At 36.3% G+C, this 19,696-nt stretch overlaps 1 long non-coding RNA gene across 2 annotated transcripts in view; it reads right to left on the bottom strand.

The window, feature by feature from the left end:
• The window catches only part of LOC145296122 (uncharacterized), a 469,746-nt gene that overhangs the window by 364,724 nt on the left and 85,326 nt on the right, over positions 1-19,696 (bottom strand). For both annotated transcript variants that reach the window (XR_013869969.1, XR_013869968.1), the window contains exon 2: positions 37-68. This is a non-coding gene — a long non-coding RNA (uncharacterized LOC145296122). The remainder of the gene's footprint in view (positions 1-36; positions 69-19,696) is intronic.

Raw genomic sequence — 19,696 nt, 5'->3', positions numbered from 1 at the left:
AGAAAAAAATTTTTTTTATGTTTATTATTTACATACCTTAAATTAAAATTTCCTCAAAAGTTCGTTTCCTGTAAAAGAAGAAAAAAAACAAACAATTTATTAAAATAAATTTTAGTATTTTATGTGAAAATATAGATAAAGAAGATGATTTTTGAAGCATATTATTTTAATTTTTTTCCACAACAAACATTTATCATTCGATTGCACCGACCGAGATTAGCAGTTGTTTAAAGAAAGTGTGGATGGTTCTGCATAAGCTTTCACCACTATAAACAAATCATCTCTGTTGATTCCGAGCAACTTAATTGTTGCATGAACCCAATATGTCGAAATCAGCAGGAAAATTTCTACTGTCCTCCCTCTCATATATATATATATATATATATATATATATATATATGTATATATCTTTCGAAATCGTGTCTGGGGAGTCGGCTAATTTCAGTTAATGTTTGCAGTTAATGTGATATCTACCGGCTGCATACCAGCAGTAACTATCTTAGTTGAATAGGACGCGTGACTTGTCACATAGTAAAATGCAAAACTAGATAAAAGTATATCAAAATTAAAGTCGAGGTATAGCCAATAGACTGCGCCGTGGCCCATACGGTTAGGTCGTCAGTATTGCACACTTCCTGCCTGTGACTACCTGGGTTCGCGCCTATGTCGGAGCACGTCACTGATGAGATGCAGTACATCGAAACCCACTTTGGGGTCTGGCGTTGTCCATTGTCGATGCAATTGCTCGATTCCATCTAATTCTGGGTTCTAGCTTTATCATGAAAAAGTGTAGGTGAACGGGTATTTATATATATCTAACTATAATCTCCTCTTAATGTCTAATATATATATGTGTGTGTGTGTGTGTGTGTGTGCGCGCGCGTTTGGCTTCTTAATTCGGCAGGGGTATGTGATGCGTCTAATGTGTTAGGTATAAGTTAGTGTTAAGTTCATGCTTGCATGCCTTCTCGCTTCCAGCTAACACCGCTGGCTAACCTCGTGGTGAAAAGGGAGCAGCTATGCATAAGTCTTCCCTGCCAGTACATAGCCTCTCCATCATCAAGACTCCTACGTTGGCCACACACGGTAACTGGGTGCCTTGCGAAACTTGGAGATCTCGGAGTAGTAGGGGACCACAGAGGTAGTGTGTTATGGTCTACCGATGTGTAGACATGCCCTGGCACACTACCAACCCCTACCCGATTGTATTGTGGGTGCCCTTGGTTGGGCGAAGATTACGGGAACCAACCCCAAAAATCAAACACCACTGCCTTGTGGGCCTTATCACAGCAAAAGGCTAAGAGATGGGAACTCTGACTTCAAATCCTACTGCTGCCTTGCAGTTTTCCTTAAAAGGCTATGGAACCTCATTCAGAAAGAAAAGGCGTAGTAGCGGACAAGATAGGCCGACTGTTTACCTCGCTGAGATTACTTTCGGCCAGAAGCTGCAGCCTCTTCTGCTGCCAGTCATCGTGGGTTCGCTCCACTGCACATGAGCATTGGAGGTTCAGAGGGTGTCTATTTGAAGCCCAACAGATACTGCACCTAAACTGTGCAAGCAAGTTTGGAGCCAAGGTGGAAAGTCCTGTGGTGATGGAGTGAGACTACGCCAACATCGAGGGATAAAGCACTGAGGCACCAACTAGTCATCGTCAAGACTGACGGACTGCACGATGATGAGGATGATGATATATATATATATCTATATATCTATAATTATAAAACTCAAATGACCTTGTAATGAGTATTGTAACCACACATCCGGTTTACGACTTCCGGTTGCGCATGTGTACATAAGCATAAACCCATAACAGCGTAAACAAATAAACACAAATTGCTACTTTTGCAGAATTTGACCTGCGGTATGAAATATTAGCGTTATTATTTAGAAATTATTATTTAACATGGGAAGGGGGAGGATGTTTTGCAACTATTCTGTATTACAACTATACTGTCGCAATTTTCTTACAAATAAATCAACTTTGACCTATTGACAACTATAAGAGCATTTTACAACGGCGATTTAGCCACGTTCTTCCTTTCTTTTTTTTTTTTAAATTATTCTCCATTTTTTAATACACCTTTCTTAAAAACTTTCATACATTTCCTTCTACACTACCAACAAAATAAATAACCCCGAAAATGTTTGTTTTACAAATAAATAATCAACACAATAAAACGTATTGTTTTACTGTGTATGTTTTCAGTGTCCCAATTGTTTTTTTCTTTTTCGTGTTTAAATCATCCAAATAAACAATTGTTAATACTTTCAGCTTTTTTTTTTTTTTACATCGTTCATTTCCACATTGTCTTAATTAGTTTTATTGACTTTATTAACATATAAATTAAATATTTGACCCAATGAGTCATGAATGTTTGTTTAAAATAAATGAAAAAGTTACATTTTATTTTCATTTTCTATTTAAAAAGCCATTCTTAACATGGGGAGAGCGTTTTTTTTTTTTTTAACTATTTTGTACTTTCAACTAATAATTTCATTTAAAAAAGATATATCAAAATTTGAATTTAACTTGAAGTATTATGGTATCTGTTCAGTGCACATTTACCTATAAGTATGGCAAGCCACTTATAATTCAATGGCTGTAAGTTTTTTATTCAAAACTAAACAATTATAAACAGAACGACTCATAGAAATCTATATTTTTTTTTCATTTTAATATACTTGCATAGTGTAGACATTTTATTTTCCTTTTTCTCTATTTACCTCCCCTTCCTTTTTCCCCGCTATTAGTGTCTTTCTACTCTCTCCTCCCCCTTCCTTTCCCCCTCTAATTGGTGTACTTTCTTCTCTTTCTCCCCTTCTTTTCTCCCTCTCTCTCGGTGTATCTGGTGCTAATACTTCTTGCTGTGTCACGTGGGATTCGATTGGCTAAAACATTGAGCGTGCCATTTTAAAAGAGTGAAACCAGCAGAAGCTGGGGAAGGAAAAAAACAAACAAACAAACAAACAAACAAACAAAAAAACACCAGAGACTGGCAGGATACTAAAAGCACCAGAGCGGTGTTGGAACTAAAAAGCACCAGAGCGGTGTTAGGCTTTGAAAACACCAGAACGGTGTTGCGACGAACTGAAAGAACCAGAGCGGTGTTGCGACGTTTGAAATACAAGAAGACAGTAATATTAACCATCGAGATTATTAAACTTACCAAACAAATCCTGAACGGAATCGAAATCAGATAAAATTATAAATTCGAGAAACAAGCAAAACAGTCTGCTTTCAATTTCCCATGACAACAGTTGGAATTACTATTTTATTCGATAAAATAGTATCTATACGTTATTTCCGAATGAATATTAATTCGATATTAGATAACCCAAGAAAGGGTTGATATGCCGTGAAAAAAACGCAAAGTAAAAGAAATAAATTTTGGTAACGGATCCTCCATCGATTTATTTCTAGTGGTGAGAAGTCAGATAAACTCAATTGAAAACTGCTAATGATTTATGCATCTTAATTCTGCATTGAATAACACAAAAAAGGGTAAGAAGTGTTGACGTGTTCCAACTACGCCAATTTTTTTGTAAAAGTATAATTGTTAAAAGAGTTCTTAAGAACCGCCAGAGGGACTGATTTGGCAGTCCAGTCGAACTATACATTTCCTTTTCTATCATTCTTTCCTTTTCTATTTTTTCTTTTTGATAAAATTTTATACCAGTTTACCTTGGTCTCTTTTTTTTTTATTAAATTTCTTTTAGAAATCTTAGTCTCGTGCAACGGGGTAAAATTCGTTGAACGTAACGATAAAATTTCCGTTAATAGAAATGTTTCTGTTATGTCGCAAAAACTATTTTCTTTACGTCACAAGTGTCACGCTCATACATTAATTCCATAGCTAATCTAACGGGTCACGGGTAGTCTAGTAGGTAGGAATATATATATATATATATATATATATATATATATATATATATACTCCCTATCTTAGGTTGAGCATCTGGGAAGTGATATACAAATTACCATTAGCGTATGAAGCGATGCTCTTTGTGTTAACAAATTGAGCTTAACGTATTTGGACAATGAATGTCAAAACACTTAATTCACTGCCCGCCTAGCAGCAGACGTATAGCGCAACGGTTAGAAGCTCCTACTGGCGTTTGGGCGATAGGGTTTCGAACCTGGCTTGAGGTAGTTGCTTGTATAGCCACAATATATGTGTGATCGGTAGAGGAATCATCCTCCACGCCGATGACACCTGGAAAAGGATGCAACACATGTGCATGTGGATAAAGATTTTATATTATTTATCATAATATTGTTTATAGCACTTATTAAGGCAGGCCCTTTAAGAGAATTAGGATAAGGCTGTTAAATTAAATTTAAATGCATAATGCTAAGTTCCAGCCTATTGTTTCATTGAACACGGTTGATGACAACCTTCTAGATATGTCTGCTTGGATAGTCATAAATAGATTTTGATCCTCTTTCTTCACCATGGTTGGTTTGTTGATCGCATGGTCTTAAGCATTCAGATGAAAGTAAAAAAATGTTGACATGGCTCTGAAGGTTTCAGATTATGTGACCGGCAGTGCAATCATTATCCACACTGAGGATTCCCGAAAAGGATGAAACACATATGTTTAACTTAATAACATTGTTTCATTCACCTCAAAGAATTTTGCCATTTGTACATAAGGGGCTACTGTTTGGGATCATGTCTATAAGGGACTATGAAGGGAGTTGAGCAGTGAGATGTCTATTCACATTATATCTAAATTTCGGCATGTTAGTATAATCAGTGAAGCAGGAAATGGGGAGGAAATTACAAAGTCTACCAGTCTGAGAGAGAGGGGAAAAAAAATTAGAGTAGAAGGCTTTTAAGCATCTAAAGACATTAACAGTGGAGAGGTGGGATTTTTTTTTTTTTTTTTTTTTTTTTTTTTTTTACATTTTCACCCCAAACAAGGCACATTGCCACTTTAGTGTAGGAGGCTACTATCAGGGGCAACAACTACTGGGGTACTATGTAGGGCTTTGGGCAGCAAGATGTTGGTTCACGTTGCACTTGAACTTCTGCATATCAGTACAGTTGGGGAAGCAGTGACCTGAAATGGAATTCCAAAGTCTAGCGGTTCTGGGGAAGAAACTACTGGAGTAGAAAGATCTTTTACATCTAGGGATCTCTATAGTGTGGGGGTGGGATTTAGCTGCCTGTCGGGTCTGTCGAGGGTGTTCACATCACGTTGCTACTTGTTGGTAGTATGTACGCCAAGGAAGCACAAGTGCTATGAGTTCAGAGCACATTCTATTAAAGTACTTGTAAAATAGGCACAGGGTTGCAACACTGCAGTGATGCGACAGAGGCTATAGCTTGGTTGATAGAGAGGGGCCTGTTAGATTTTTAGACTCTTTTTTGGACACTGTCTAAGAGGGAGAGGATAGTGATTTCACACTAGAGAGTATCCTTACAAAGCCACAATTCACCCATGCATGGAGTATTATTGCCACATCTGGGCTGGTGCATCCAGCACGAGTATCTTACTATTAGACAGGTTAAAAAAAAAAAAAAAAAAAAAAGTCTACATTATCAACCAAGCTCCAACCTCTGTCGCATCACCACAATGTTGCATCCCTGTGCCTATTTTACAAATAATTAGGTGGAATGCGTTCTGCTAAACTCACAGCACTTGTGCCCACCCTCGACATACATACTCCCAACTAACCCAAGCAGCAAAATCTCACCCCTTTACTGTAAAGGTGCATAGATGCTGGAAAGACTTCTACTATAACAGTTTCTTCTTTCAAACTGCAAGACTTTGTAATCACCCCTCTCACTTTTTTTTTTTTTACATGGAAGTCACCACTTATCAAGGCCCGGAGGCCACTCAGGAATAAGGGTTATTGCGTGTACAGTAATCAATGGGATAGTATCGTAGTAATCGAGATTTGATCAAGTGTCTTACTTAAGGGGGCGGTTTATCAGGAATTTGTTTATGTTGGACTTGAACACATCCAAGTTGTAGTCAGGTGGGAAACAGGCAAACGGAAAAGAGTTCCACATCCGTGCAGTTCTAAGAAAGAAGCTTTGTTCAGAGAATCTACGTTTTGATTTAGGCACAGATAAAGAGTGGGGAAAATTACTGACAGTGGTTTCAGCTAGACGGGTGTTTTTCGTGAAAGATTGGCGAGGGGAGACCATAGATTGGAGCTCAGACGAGCACTTCCCATGGAAATAATGAAAAAACAACGACAGGCTCGCAACGTTTCTTCTATGGGAGAGAGGTTGCAGGGAAGAGAAAAGGGCATCCCCCACTAGGCTACAAAGTCTATTTTGTACTCTGTCAAAGCAGGATAGGCTGAATTTAGCAGCTCCTGCCCAGATATGGCAACAGTACTCCATCCTTGGACGTACTTGGTTTTTATATAGATAGAGAATTGCATCAGCAGTGAGATATCTACTAGAGCGGTAAAAGGATCCCACCATCTTTCCAGCGACCTTGGCAACAGATTTGATGTACGTGTTCCATTTCAGATCAGAAGTAAAGGTCAAACCCAGAAGCTTGTCGAAACATGGAGCCTCCCCAAGACGAGAGCCATCCATTTCAATTGATGCCAGATGGGGATCAGAGCGTTGATGATGTTTCCTGCTTCCCTGACTGTACTAACCTGTAGAAGTATAAATGAATTGTGAACAATAATCTCGATGCTCCCTACAGATATGATCCCAAACAGTAGCTCATTATGCTCAGGGTCCAAAAAAGAGGCTGCAAGGAAAGATATCATCCTTCACTAGAAATTAGTTTTGGACTTCATTACTGACTTGTTCTTATATGAAGTTGTGTGTCTCTTCATGTCATACTCAGATTCTCTTTGTGTCAAGTGTCTCGAGGTAAGCATCAAAGAGGTCACCGTTCTTATAGAATTCTTATCTGAATAAGAACCCAGCTGATCCACAAAGGACGCAGCTTGAATAGAGATAATCAAATAAATGATGAGTGTCGTCTTCTCTAGTTGGTAATTTCATCGGCAATCTGAATCACTTATGCGAATGCGGATGAAGCAATTCATCCACAACAGACGGATATAATCAAATAATTCAGTGCGCTCAGATAATAAACAGAGACGAAAAAAAAAATGACCTGGAATTTCTCTTTAATTTTCAAACCTTGGAAGAGTGGTACATGGCTGATTTTGTCACAGACTATAAGTTTGGTTATCATCATCATCATCATCATCATCATCATCATATTCGGCTTAATGAAAGTTTTACACATTTAACAGTTTTCAGACAAACACATTTCATTTGTTAATAGTTTGCCTACGACAGACTATAAAAACATTAAATGAAAAAAAAAAAAGATTACATACAAAAGCATTGTTCCCATACTAAGAGGCTGCACAGATTACTCATATAAAAAGAATGTGAAGATAGTTTCTCATAGCTAATTTCCTGTTAAAGTACGTGCTCTGAAGCTGGTCCCGACTGTTGAACATTAAAATTACAAAAATAAAAAATGTGCCGATCCATTATACATCTCTTTACTATTTTATCTTCTTTATTTGATGTACAAATATTATATATTACAAATTTACATAGTCATACATATATATATATATATATATATATATATATATATATATATATATATAATGTGTATGAGCGTTGCTCAGAAGCTAAGGAATGAGGGTGGAGAGTTGTATGTTTTGGTTTCGAATCTAGCTGATGGCACTCAAGTCACACACACACATATAGTTTTGATCTCACTACTGTATATTAGGTTCACTATAATAATCGATACAGAATTGTCTCTATAATGATAAATACGTAATCTGCATGAATTACAATATCATATTTAAGCGTAACTTACGACCGGGCAACGCCGGGCGGCCTGCTAGTATGAAATCAAATTCATTACAAATAATAAATTTTGGTGTATATTAAGCTTCATGAATGACCAATGGTTTTTATTTTTTTATCATGATTCAATGATTTATGGAAAGAAATGAGAGTAAATGTGGGGCGTAAAAATAAAAATAAAATGAGAAAAAAAAAAATAAGTGAGGGGGAAGGGGAGGAGAGAAGGGCAGAGAAGAGAGGCGAAAGGGGGAATAAAATGAAAAGAGGGAGAAAAAAAAGATGTACAAGAAAAAGGAATAAAAAGGAAGAGTAGAAAGAAAAGAAGAAAAAACGAAAGAAGCAGAAAGAGAGGGAAAAAGAAAAGGAAAGAAAAAAATCCAAGAAAATGAGAAAGAACGAAACAAAGAAAATAAAGCAAAAATATAAAAAGAAAAAAAAAACGCATTCCTCAGATGCGTCCATTAAAACTGCGCGTTTATTAATAAAAATGCTACTTTAAATTTAAGTGTGACAGACCAACTGGCAAAGCCTCTAAAATGCTTGGACATAATTAAAGTAAGATACGGCCATTAAAAGTATGCGTTTAATGATGAAAATGTTTATTTAATCTAAAGCTCGAAGAATGAAACTGAAACATCTTATAAAAATTAATATTGAAAACATTTTGACAAAAAAAGTGTAGGAAGGAAGAAAATATAAACAAGTCTATGTGAAAAGAATTTTTTTAATCTGTTGGGAAATCAACAGAATTTGATCATGTGACAAATATGGCGTCTGTAAAGAAGAAAGTTTCTCATTGGCTGATTGCGAATAATTATAAGATGCGATAATCTTATCGTTAGACACTCTTTAAACGGAGTAAGAGAGAGAGAGAGAGAGGGGGGTGTTCCGTCTTTGCTAGTGGTTGGTTTCTCTATCTTAGTCGACCCCCGTGCCTGAAGGTCGGGTGAGTTCTGTCGAGTCCCAAGAGATAAGTTGGAGACAGGTCTGTGCCACGTGGTTGTTGTTGTCAGGAGACAGTAGAGAGAGAGAGAGAGAGAGAGAGAGAGAGAGAGAGAGAGAGAGAGAGAGAGAGAGAGAGATTCTGTGTACTGCTGGTTTAACCTTTTATAAACTCGGTCACGTGATAGAAGGCTGGCTTCTGATTGGACAAGCCAGAAAGGAAGTGTATTCAAAATCTCCAGACGCGAGAATTCACTCCTGCTTATGTTCCTTGCAATTTCGTCTAAAACAAATACCCCCTTGTTTGGATTGATTTTCAGTAATAAAGTACTTGGTAAAATGCCGTTGTAAAATTACACTCTAGCAGAGGTTGAAGGTTTAATCCTTAGTGTGCATGAAACTAAAAATACAATTGCAAATTACTTAGGATTTCTACGCCACAATAGACAGAGCGAGAGGATGCTCTGCCTGTGGATTAAATAAAGGGTTCCAGAGTTCGACAAGATACACCCAAAGAAGGTCGGGGGGTTACATCGATCGAGACATTGTGAAAAAAAAAAAAAAATCAAAAGAATAGTAGCCTAAAGAATCCAAATAATACGATGGTCATGCTCTCTTTTTTTTTCTTTTGGGGCAATAGCTCCAGACAAGGTATGAGGCCACTCAATGTAAAGAAGTAAAAAAAAAAAGAAAAAAAAAAAGTATTGCTGATGAATTGAAAGCATACTATGCCTGTAGATTAAATAAAAGGTTCTGTTTGAAATTCCACGCAGATTCTGGAATTCAACAGATAGAGAGAGTTTGATATGACACAACTGTAGAAAGTCGGAGGTTACATCGACTGAAACGTTGTGATATTAACGCTTAAGATGAGAACAGTAGTCAGAATAATCAAAATAATACGAATAATCAATCCTCATCTCAAAAATTTCAGAAAAGTAGTACAAGTGTTATGGGTTGATGAAACATAACTTGTATCAGGGTTCATACCTTTTGGATTCTGACAACTGTAGTGCGATATGACTGTTTCTTATCCTGTATTCAGTAGCAGACGAGCCTTTTGGACAAGTTTTACGTTTTTTTTCTTAGGAAGCATATCTCTCGAATTCTCGAATTCGGCAATTTTTTGATATCTGGAATATTGCAGTGGCCAAGAATTATATGCCATGTCTGTTAATCATAGCAGGCAGTTTTTGATGGAACTACACTGTTTAAATAATATAGTCTTCAATTTTTTTGTAATATTGAACACGGTTCCATTCAGGTACACCAGTTTTGATTTAAAGTATATATTTGCACCTTGTTTGATGGCAGCTTGTACAAAAATATTTTTTGTTTAAATTTTGAGATTAAAAAAGCGTTTTCCAGAATAAAGTTCACCTTGGGGAGATTTTAGTTGAGATGAGTATTATTCATTAATTTTTATTCATTAATTTTTATTCATTGCGGACTATTATCCTCATCTTTTCTTAGTTGTTGCTTCACGACGTTTCGGCCAACTATTTCTCTGGGCTTCGTCAGGTGGTAACCGTGACGGATAGGAACTCTGAATCCCCTGACTGCATCCACTGCAATTACTGCCTTCCATAGTTGTTGTCGTCTCACCACGTTTTGGCCAAGTAAGCCTCTGGCCGGATTTGGGTAGGATTGAAACCGCTATATTCAGACAATTCTCACCTGGAACTGGAGGCAGTGAATGCAGTTAGGAGATTCAGAGTTCCTATCCGTCACGGTTACCATCTGACGAAGGCCAGAGGAATAGTTGGCCGAAACGTTGTGAAACAACAACTAATAAAGATGAGAATAATAGTCTGCAATAAATAAAATTAATAAATAATACTCAAGTTTTACAAAAATATCCTCAGTCTGACAATGTAACAAAAAAAAAAAGAAAAGAAAAATGGCAAGTGAGCAAAGTAATAGTCTCCTACAACAGTCTCTCTATACTCTCCACGTGGTCTACTTTTATGCAGTCGAGCAGCGAGATTTTGTGTCATTTTGCAAGATCACTAGTCATAAAAGTTGTGGGCGCCATCATCTTTATTCTTTCTTTACCACCCCTCCCGGCAGCTTGATTGCACATGACGTGTAGACACTTTAATAGTAAGCCTTCTCTTAGTTCCCACAATTTTCCTTATGGACAAGATGCATCTGAAGACGGTCAGAGGTTACATCGACTGAAACGTTGTGAAAATAACACTCAAGATGAGAACAGTGGTCTGCAGAACCCATATAATATTCTGGAGACGACTATTAAAAGATGTACAGAAATGAAAATATTTATAAAGAGCCGAGCAGTTTAATAATTCTGTCTTGATAGAAGTCTTGCGACCCTTCATCTAATATTCTATGCAGATGAAAAGGAACCGAAAGAAACTGAAGATATATGGAATGCATATTTGCTTTCGAAAGGACAAACCAAAATAAGACTAGAGTCACAAGAATCAGGAATTGCTTCGCCGATTCCATTATTGTCTTTGCAAACAAGCAAATTCAATTTCATGTGATTGATTGAAATCCTTGAGGCAGCAAAAAGATTTTGTCATTGGTAGACGTTTAATCAAAATGAATCGATTCCAGGGCATTTTTTCGAGTTCAACAGCAGCACGCAAAAGAAATGTGAGAAAAATTCATCTATTTATATTTGTGTGTGTGTGTGTGTGTGTGTGTGTATATATATATATATATATATATGTATATATATATATATATATATATATATATATATATATGTATATATATATATATATATATATGTATATATATATATATATATATATATATATATATATATGTATATATATATATATATATATATGTATATATATATATATATATATATATATATATATATATATATATATATATATATATATATATAGAGAGAGAGAGAGAGAGAGAGAGAGAGAAAGAATAAATGACAAAAAGTTATATTCCAGAATTCATGATGTTGACCATCTTATAATTCATTCCTTTAATTCAGTTGACTTATACAATTCTTGACAGTATCTGTTTTGTAGCGCAAAATCAATCACTTAATTATTATATCAATCAGTGAATATATATATATATATATATATATTTCCCATTGTCTGTCAGTTCTGTTTTTTTTTTATTTTGGAAACCACTGGACTGATCTGGCTGAAATTTTGTGTGGACCTTTTGTTATGATAAGGTGCAACGAACTCAGTATTATGGCATCTGTTCGATACACAATTAGGGATAAATAGGGATTAGTCACCACAATACTATCATTTACTGTAGAAGTTTTCTTGGAAATCACTGGGTTGATTCATAATCACGTTGACACATTCATTCCCGTTGGATCACTGAAGTTAAACAACGTTGAACCTGGTCAGTACTAAATGGGTGACCATTTGGGGTTTCTAGGTGCTGTATGTGCTCTCTGCTTATCTCGGCATTGTTACCAGTTGCCTTGGACTTCTTGCCACTCGACTCGATCAGTGCCGATTTAGGAGAAGAGTGGTTGGAAATTGTGCAATCCTTGCCTCACAATTACATGCTCAGCTGCCCCTTCAGGGGGTATCCTTTGTCTTTCAAGACTGAATGAAGACATCAACTATTACCTAAAACTACTAGATACTCCTTACTTCAGTTATGTGGATTCAAGAATATAGATATATTTCTTTCTCTCACGAATTAAGCATTTTCTTTATTGCATCTTCACCTTAAACAAGGCACAGTACTATTTTGATGTAGGAGGCTACTATCTGGGAAATAATTTATAGGGGTACTATGTAGGGATTTGAGCAGCAGGATGTCCGTTTACATTACACTTGAACTTCTGCATGTCAGTACAGTCAGAAAAACCGGAACCCAGAAGAAAATTCCAAAGTCTAGCAGTATTAAGGAAGAAACTAAAAGAGTAGAAGGCTTTCTTACATCTAGGAATTTCTACTGTGTAGGGGTGGGACTTTGCTGCTTGTCAGGTTTGTCGGGGATATTTACGTTGAGAGGATACAAGAGCTTGTAGTTCGTTGGAGCACTTACCATTAAAATAAAAACAGGCAGAAGGATGCAACATTTCATTTGATGAGACAGCGGTTGAAGCCTAGCCGATAGTGTGGGACCTAGTAGGTTGGCGACTCTTGAACCCTGTCTACGAGGGAGAGACTAGTAGCAGATGCACCGGCCCAAATGTGGCAATAATACTTCATACATGGACGAATAGTGGCCTTGTAAAAGTATGGACACTCTCAGGCGTAAGTAGGTTTCTAGTACGGTAGATAAAGTCCATCTTCTTTGCAGCACTCAATGCATCTGTTCTAACTCGTGTTTACGTTAAGCCGAGGAGTAATGTATCATTAGCCATGGCTATTGGTGGTTGGGAAGGTTTCTTGTTATTAAAGGAAAGGAGCTTAGTCTTGGCAGCATTGAATGTGACCATCCGTTTTTGTTCGCAATACACTACAAACTGGAGATTTTCCTCTAGGGTTTCCACTATGTCCTTGGATACATTTGTAGAATATTGCTAGGGTGAGCTAATCCAATGAAGATGTTGTGCTGAATGGATACGATAATTGACAGAGTGTAGTTCCTGGCAGAAGTCTAGAACAGTAAAACCCCTGAATGCCAGAGCAGCTGGCATTTGTAGAGTGGCACCTGGCCCTCCTGGCATGTTTAGCCAATCAGGCGCCTCAAAATAGAACAATCCACCATCCCTGACTAATTGTAGGCTGGTCCAATGGCAATTATCATACTACTAATTGCTACTGAATAAATATGTTAAAATTAGTTAAATGGTCCATAATGGTGGAGAGGGAAGGTAAGCGCATTCTTGATTCTTGATTCCAGAACATATTCATTCGTTTTCCTCTCGTGTGTGTTATAGAATGTAGTATTGACAGCAAATATGCCCATCTCAGAGACAATTTTATCAGGGAGGTCATTTATGAATATCAGGAATAAAAAAGGTCCAAGGGCCAACTTCTGAGATACACTCGAATTTACATCATGTTGTTTTGATGTACAACCATCGAGGACAACCTGGATTCTTCTCTTATTTAAGACGAATTTAATTACGTTAAGTATTTGTCCAGTAATACCAAAGGATCTGATTTTAATGAGAAGACCATCACCCATTCTCTTCCTCGCGATATCATAACTTAGACACCTCCATGGGTTAATATTAATTAAGAAATGCTCAGCTGAGCTAGCCCCCATACTTTCCAAGCTCTACAATAAATACCTTGCTAAATCTTGCTTCCCTAATAGCTGGAAAATGGCCTCTGTGGTACCAATGTACAAGAGTTCTGAGGAAAGGACTGACCCTCTCAATTATCGCTTTATCAGTCTCCTCCCCATCTTCACGTAAATCTTTGAAACCTTTATTAATGAAGCACTAGTTCACCACCTCGCACAAGCAAATCTTCTCACAAACAGACAGTATAGATTTAAGCTATGTCGTCAGATGTAACCAGGGCTATAGCCCTTGATATATCCAAGGCCTTTGACAAAGTCTAGCAGGACGAGTTACTAATGAAAATTAAATTGTACAGTAAAACTGGACATATACTAAATATAATTAGATCCTTCTTAGAAAATAGGGCCATCCAGGTTGTCATTGATGGATATACATCCAAGCAGCATAACATTAATGTGGGAGGGGATCAACCTCCTCCCGCATTAATATTATTATTGATATTGTGTCTGTGTATCATATTTGCTAATACAATGCTCTATAACATGCATGAAGGAAGAACGGATGTACATAAATTTAAGATAATGGCAGAATCATTACAAAATGACCTCCAGACCATAGTGGAATGGGGCTGCAAATGGATGGTAACATTTAATGCTAGTAAGGCTAAGCTGCTCTCTTTTAACAAATACAAGATGCCTCTCCAACCACTGATATCCATGACAAATAACACACTACCCGATAATTCTTCCTTTAAACTCCTCGGCTTAACATTCACAGGCAATATAAACTGGAACAAATACATTGAAGACATTGTGAAGGCTGCTGCAAGGAAGGAAGGTTCCCTTTATTGAGCTAGAAGACTACTCACATCTGAGATTATTCTGTGCCTCTACAAGGCCCCCATTCGCCCAAGCATGGAGCATTGTTGCTATATCTGGCTGGTGCATCTATCACTAGCCTCTCCCTCTTAGATAGGGTCCAAAAAAGAGTTTTCAATCTAGTAGGTCCCACTTTGTCAACTAACCTCCAACATCTGTCCCATCACCATAATGCTGCATTGCTGTGCCTGTTTTACCAATATTTTAATAGAATGTGCTCTGATTGCACTTGTGCCATCTTGACGTACATATTCTTGACAAACCTGTTTAGCAACAAAATCGCACCTCTTCATTGTTGAGGTCCCTAAATGCCAGAAAAAGATTTCTACTCTAATAGTTTCTTCCCTCAAACAGCTAAACTTAGGAATTCCGTTCCTACTACCTGCTTCCCTGGCTGTACTGATATGCAGGAGTTTAAATGTAATGTAGCCAATATCTTGTTAATCTTTCCTAGGCATGGTCCCAAATAGTAGTCCCTTATGTCCAAGTGGTGATATGTCTTGTTAAGGGTGAACGCGAGTAGAAAAAAAAAAGTACCTATAAATACTCAAAAAGTAATATTGTGCTACATAGTTCAATACAAATAATAAAATCACATTGTAAGAGACAATTTTTAATTTACTCCATCAATCCAGCACCTTTTGGCAGATAATTTGTTTTTTATTTCCCCTGTTTCTTTCAAATGTTCCCTTTTTTACATGTTTCGTTGCCTTCCTTCTTTAGAGAAGAACTGTTGCACATTAAAATTACTATAAGTTCCTTTCTCACGCTGTTACAACAATGATCATATATTGTTATGATATTTGAAATCGAGGACACACCAAAGGGAGGTCACTCATATTCTTGTCTAGGGTTGCTAGATTGACCTTTGTAAAGCCAAATTTCGCGAATGTGGCCTTTTTCAAAGCATAATGTACAGACTAACAAAGGAAGAAGAATATTATAATAATAATAATAATATATAGATTTGCAATTAAAGCATTTGGCATACATCAACGGCTTTAACATTTTTTTACTAGGCTAAATATCTAGTATATATATATATATATATATATATTCCTATTTGTGAGACATCGACTTGGGGTTATTAGCTGGATTTTGCCACGGTTTGCTTGATCTGTGTTAGCTAATAGTATTTCTTGTGTGCGGGGTGTTTGCTCAGCTGGCAGAGTGCTTGCCTCGCATGCAAGAGGCTCGGGTTTTGAATCCCGGGTTGGGATATGTCTAACTGATGAGCCCAAATGAAGGTGAAACTCTAGTCTTGGTGTGTTAGCTGTCATGGCTCTTGTAGACTACGACATCGTTTGGCTGTGGATATATATATATATATATATATATATATATATATATGATTAGATCACTCTGACGGACTTTAAAAAAAAAACATTTAAAAAATGTTTAAATTTCAACATTTCTCGCAGTTAACGGTAACCGAATAGATTAGGTCTTTGCTAATGAAACCAGAGATAGATTCGAACCCAGCAACAGAAGCCATCGACCAGTGTTAATCATGACATCCTGCACTGATGATTCCCAAAAGGATGAAACACTAGTGTCTGTAGGTACTTAATAATTATTATGATAAATAATTATATAAAGTCTCTTGTGCCGGCCAAGTACAATACTGAGAGTTAAGGGTTTTTTTTTTCTTCTTTCTCTGCTTTGAGAATAAGCCAATGTTTCGTGGCATAGAAACATGAATACAGCTTCAACATCGTTTGTCCTCAACTCGAAAGAATTTACGTGACTAAAATAGGAATTAATGCCCGGAAAAATATTGCATGGTCACGAAAAAACTATGAACAATCTTTCAAATGTATTGTCGACTAAATCACTGTGGGGAGGAATGTGAAGCTTCCCGCCAGTGCACCAGTGTGTCCCCAACTAAAGCAGCCAATCCATCGATGTGATTGAAAAATAGCAATTTCACCAATTTCAATGACAAAAGTATATATATAAGTTTTGAAAATATATAAGGCAACTAAGCTACAAAGAATTTTCTGTGTTTCATTCTCGTGAGGATTATTCAGGCTATTCACAAGGAGAAAATACCAAAAATTCAGTGTAGCTTAATTGCCATATATATTTTCCAAACTGTAGCTCTATTTACGTATCAAGCACTGTCAAAGTAAATCCTGAAAATAGATACATAAAATAATATATTTATTCAAACGTAAACAGTTACATTTATACCGTGTTTGAATATATGGTTAAGTGGCAGTTTTAATCATTTAGAACTGCTTTAAAGCTTCACCGCTCACTCATTTTTCGACCAAATTTCAAACAATTATTACAGTTGATAGATCACCTTCTCAGCTATATTTTCAAAAAGAAATTCAATTTCGTTCAGTAAAATAAAAGTTATAATGAATTTTCTGTTCGAAATCATAAAAAAAATGTAAGGAAGTGAGTGACGTTTTTTATGACATGTTTCCATAGCAACCACATCGCTTCAGCGACTACTGAGCTAAAAGAGAAGTAACAAGTGAAACAGATATAATTGGGGGACTTTATTGAAAGCAGACGAGTGCCATACATTGTTATTATATGTGTTTAAAAAATAAGACTGAAATTAAACAAAGAACATGTGAATTTATTGGAAGCCTGGAAAAATCATGGATTACATAGAAAAATGTGAGCATGAAAAGTAATATGGTTAAGCTTAAATATGGAAAAGTGAAGGACTAATTGTTAAAACTCGAAAAGAGGACAAGATATTCTAGTAAAAAATGATAAATTTACAACTTAAAAAATATTGCAGCATTAAGAACTTTCTTTTTAAAATTCAATTTATAACATTATATAATCAGCATTTTTCTATGTAATATATATATATATATATATATATATATATATATATATATATATATATATACATACTAGCATTTCAGCCCGGCGTTGCTCGGGTGTTTGGCGGTGTATGCTGAGCAAAAAAAAAACAACAAAAAAAGTTCAATTGTTTTAAATTTGACCCCTATTATGACCCCTTAATATTTATTGTTTTGGGCTCAAATCGATTTATTAAGTTAGATCTATGTCCAAGGAACCTATATCTAAAATTTAAAGTGTGTAGATCCAAAATTGTCGGAGGAGTTTGGTAGAGTTCTCAAAGGTCAAATCGCTGAACTTTGACCTCTTAACAGACAAATTTCTGGCCGAAAACCGATCACGTCGATTTTCCCAAATCTCAGTACCCTGTATATTAAATTTCGAGTCTGTAGACTGAAAATTAACAGAGTTATTGCGAAGGAAAATGTACATAGACAGATAAACACGTTCACTTTTATATATATACATATAGATATACAAGGAGCCTTCAATATGTTTCCAGACTTTTTTTTGGTCAAGCAATTACAATTGTTGTAGACTCTTGAAAATTCAGTATGTTATTGCTATACACATTATAAAATGACGGATCAATTTTTATGATTTCAGGTTCAAATGAACAGCTACAGCAGGAATTGGAATACACCCTACTAAAACTCGATTGTCACAACTGGTGAGTTTCAAAAATGCCATCTGGACGTGAAGACACTTTAAAAGAACGATATGCAATAAAATTCTGTTTTAAATATGGAAATATGCCACAGAAACGTATGGAATGCTTCAGACTGCTTTTGGACCGTCTTGCATGAATTGCATATCAGTTTTTGAGTGGCATAAGAGAAAGGAAGTTTGTGAAGGATGCTAAGAGGTGTGGGAGGAGTAAGGAAGTCAGAACACCAGAGATGATTGGCCAAATAAAGAATTTCATGGATAAAGATGGTTGTGTGTCTATAGAGACAATAAGTGCACAGTTTGATGCTAGTGTGGGCACACAATTATTCGTGAAGAACTGAAGATGCGGAAGATTTGTGCAAAGTTTATCCCAAAGCACCAGTCAACAACTCCATCCTTGTCACACACTATTGACCAAGATTGGCATCAAAACAGTTCCTCACCCTCCCTATAGTCCAGACCTTGCTCCCTGTGACTTTTGGTTATTCCCTAAGCTCAAGGAAAACTTTAGAGGCTGTCGTTATGAGACAATTGAGGAGATGAAAGAGGCTGTGATGAGGGTCATTGACACAAGAGGATTTCCATGGGGTCTTCCAGAAGTTGTTGGAACGGTACAATAAATGCATTGCAGCCGGAGGAGATTACTTTGTAGAGGACTAGATTTTCATGTATGTACTATCAATAAAATTTCCCATACAAAAAATTCTGGAAACTTATTGAAGGCACCTTATATATATAGAAGAGATATACAGAGGAAAACAATTTCCACTCCTACGCACAAACACGCTTCATGTCAAAACGCTGATATTCAGGCCTCACAAACAAAATGCTCAGCTTTCATTAATAACAGTGAAAAGGTTAAATACTAAACATGAAAAAGTGTTTCTATTCTGAAATTACTATTTATTCTGTAGCTTGTGACCTTTCAACTTTGCGCTCAGCTCTTTGACCTAACAGAATTGGAATTTTTATTAAACATCTCTGCAAGGCCAACTTTCTATTTACAAGTCTTATTAATCTTTTCGTAATTTTTTCTAGATCATTCCAATTTCATGTTAATAGGTTCAAAGAAGAAAAAGAGAAACCGCGGTAAATTAATATTAGTGGCCTGGGAAAGCCACAGGTGAGACAACCGAAGCAGGCCTGCAGAACACACACACACACATATATATATATATATATATATATATATATACACACAAATGTAGGCAAATTTGGGCATATTTTATTGGCTTGAAAATACAGGTTCTTTTTTTTACCAATTGTCATAAAATTTTAACCATTGAATAGTATTATAATCTTCAAAAAGTTAGCAAAATTTCATGTAGTTTCGTATCAGAACGAAAGATACAAGCATTTCAATATTCAAATTGACTGTGTATAATATATATATATA

The sequence above is a fragment of the Euprymna scolopes genome, chromosome 16 (genome assembly GCF_053919585.1).
Source record: "Euprymna scolopes isolate OS-2025 chromosome 16, ASM5391958v1, whole genome shotgun sequence".
Classification (NCBI taxonomy): Eukaryota; Metazoa; Mollusca; class Cephalopoda; order Sepiida; family Sepiolidae; genus Euprymna; species Euprymna scolopes.
The sequence above is the reverse complement of the archived record's forward strand: the minus strand, read 5'-3'. Positions and strand labels throughout refer to the sequence as shown.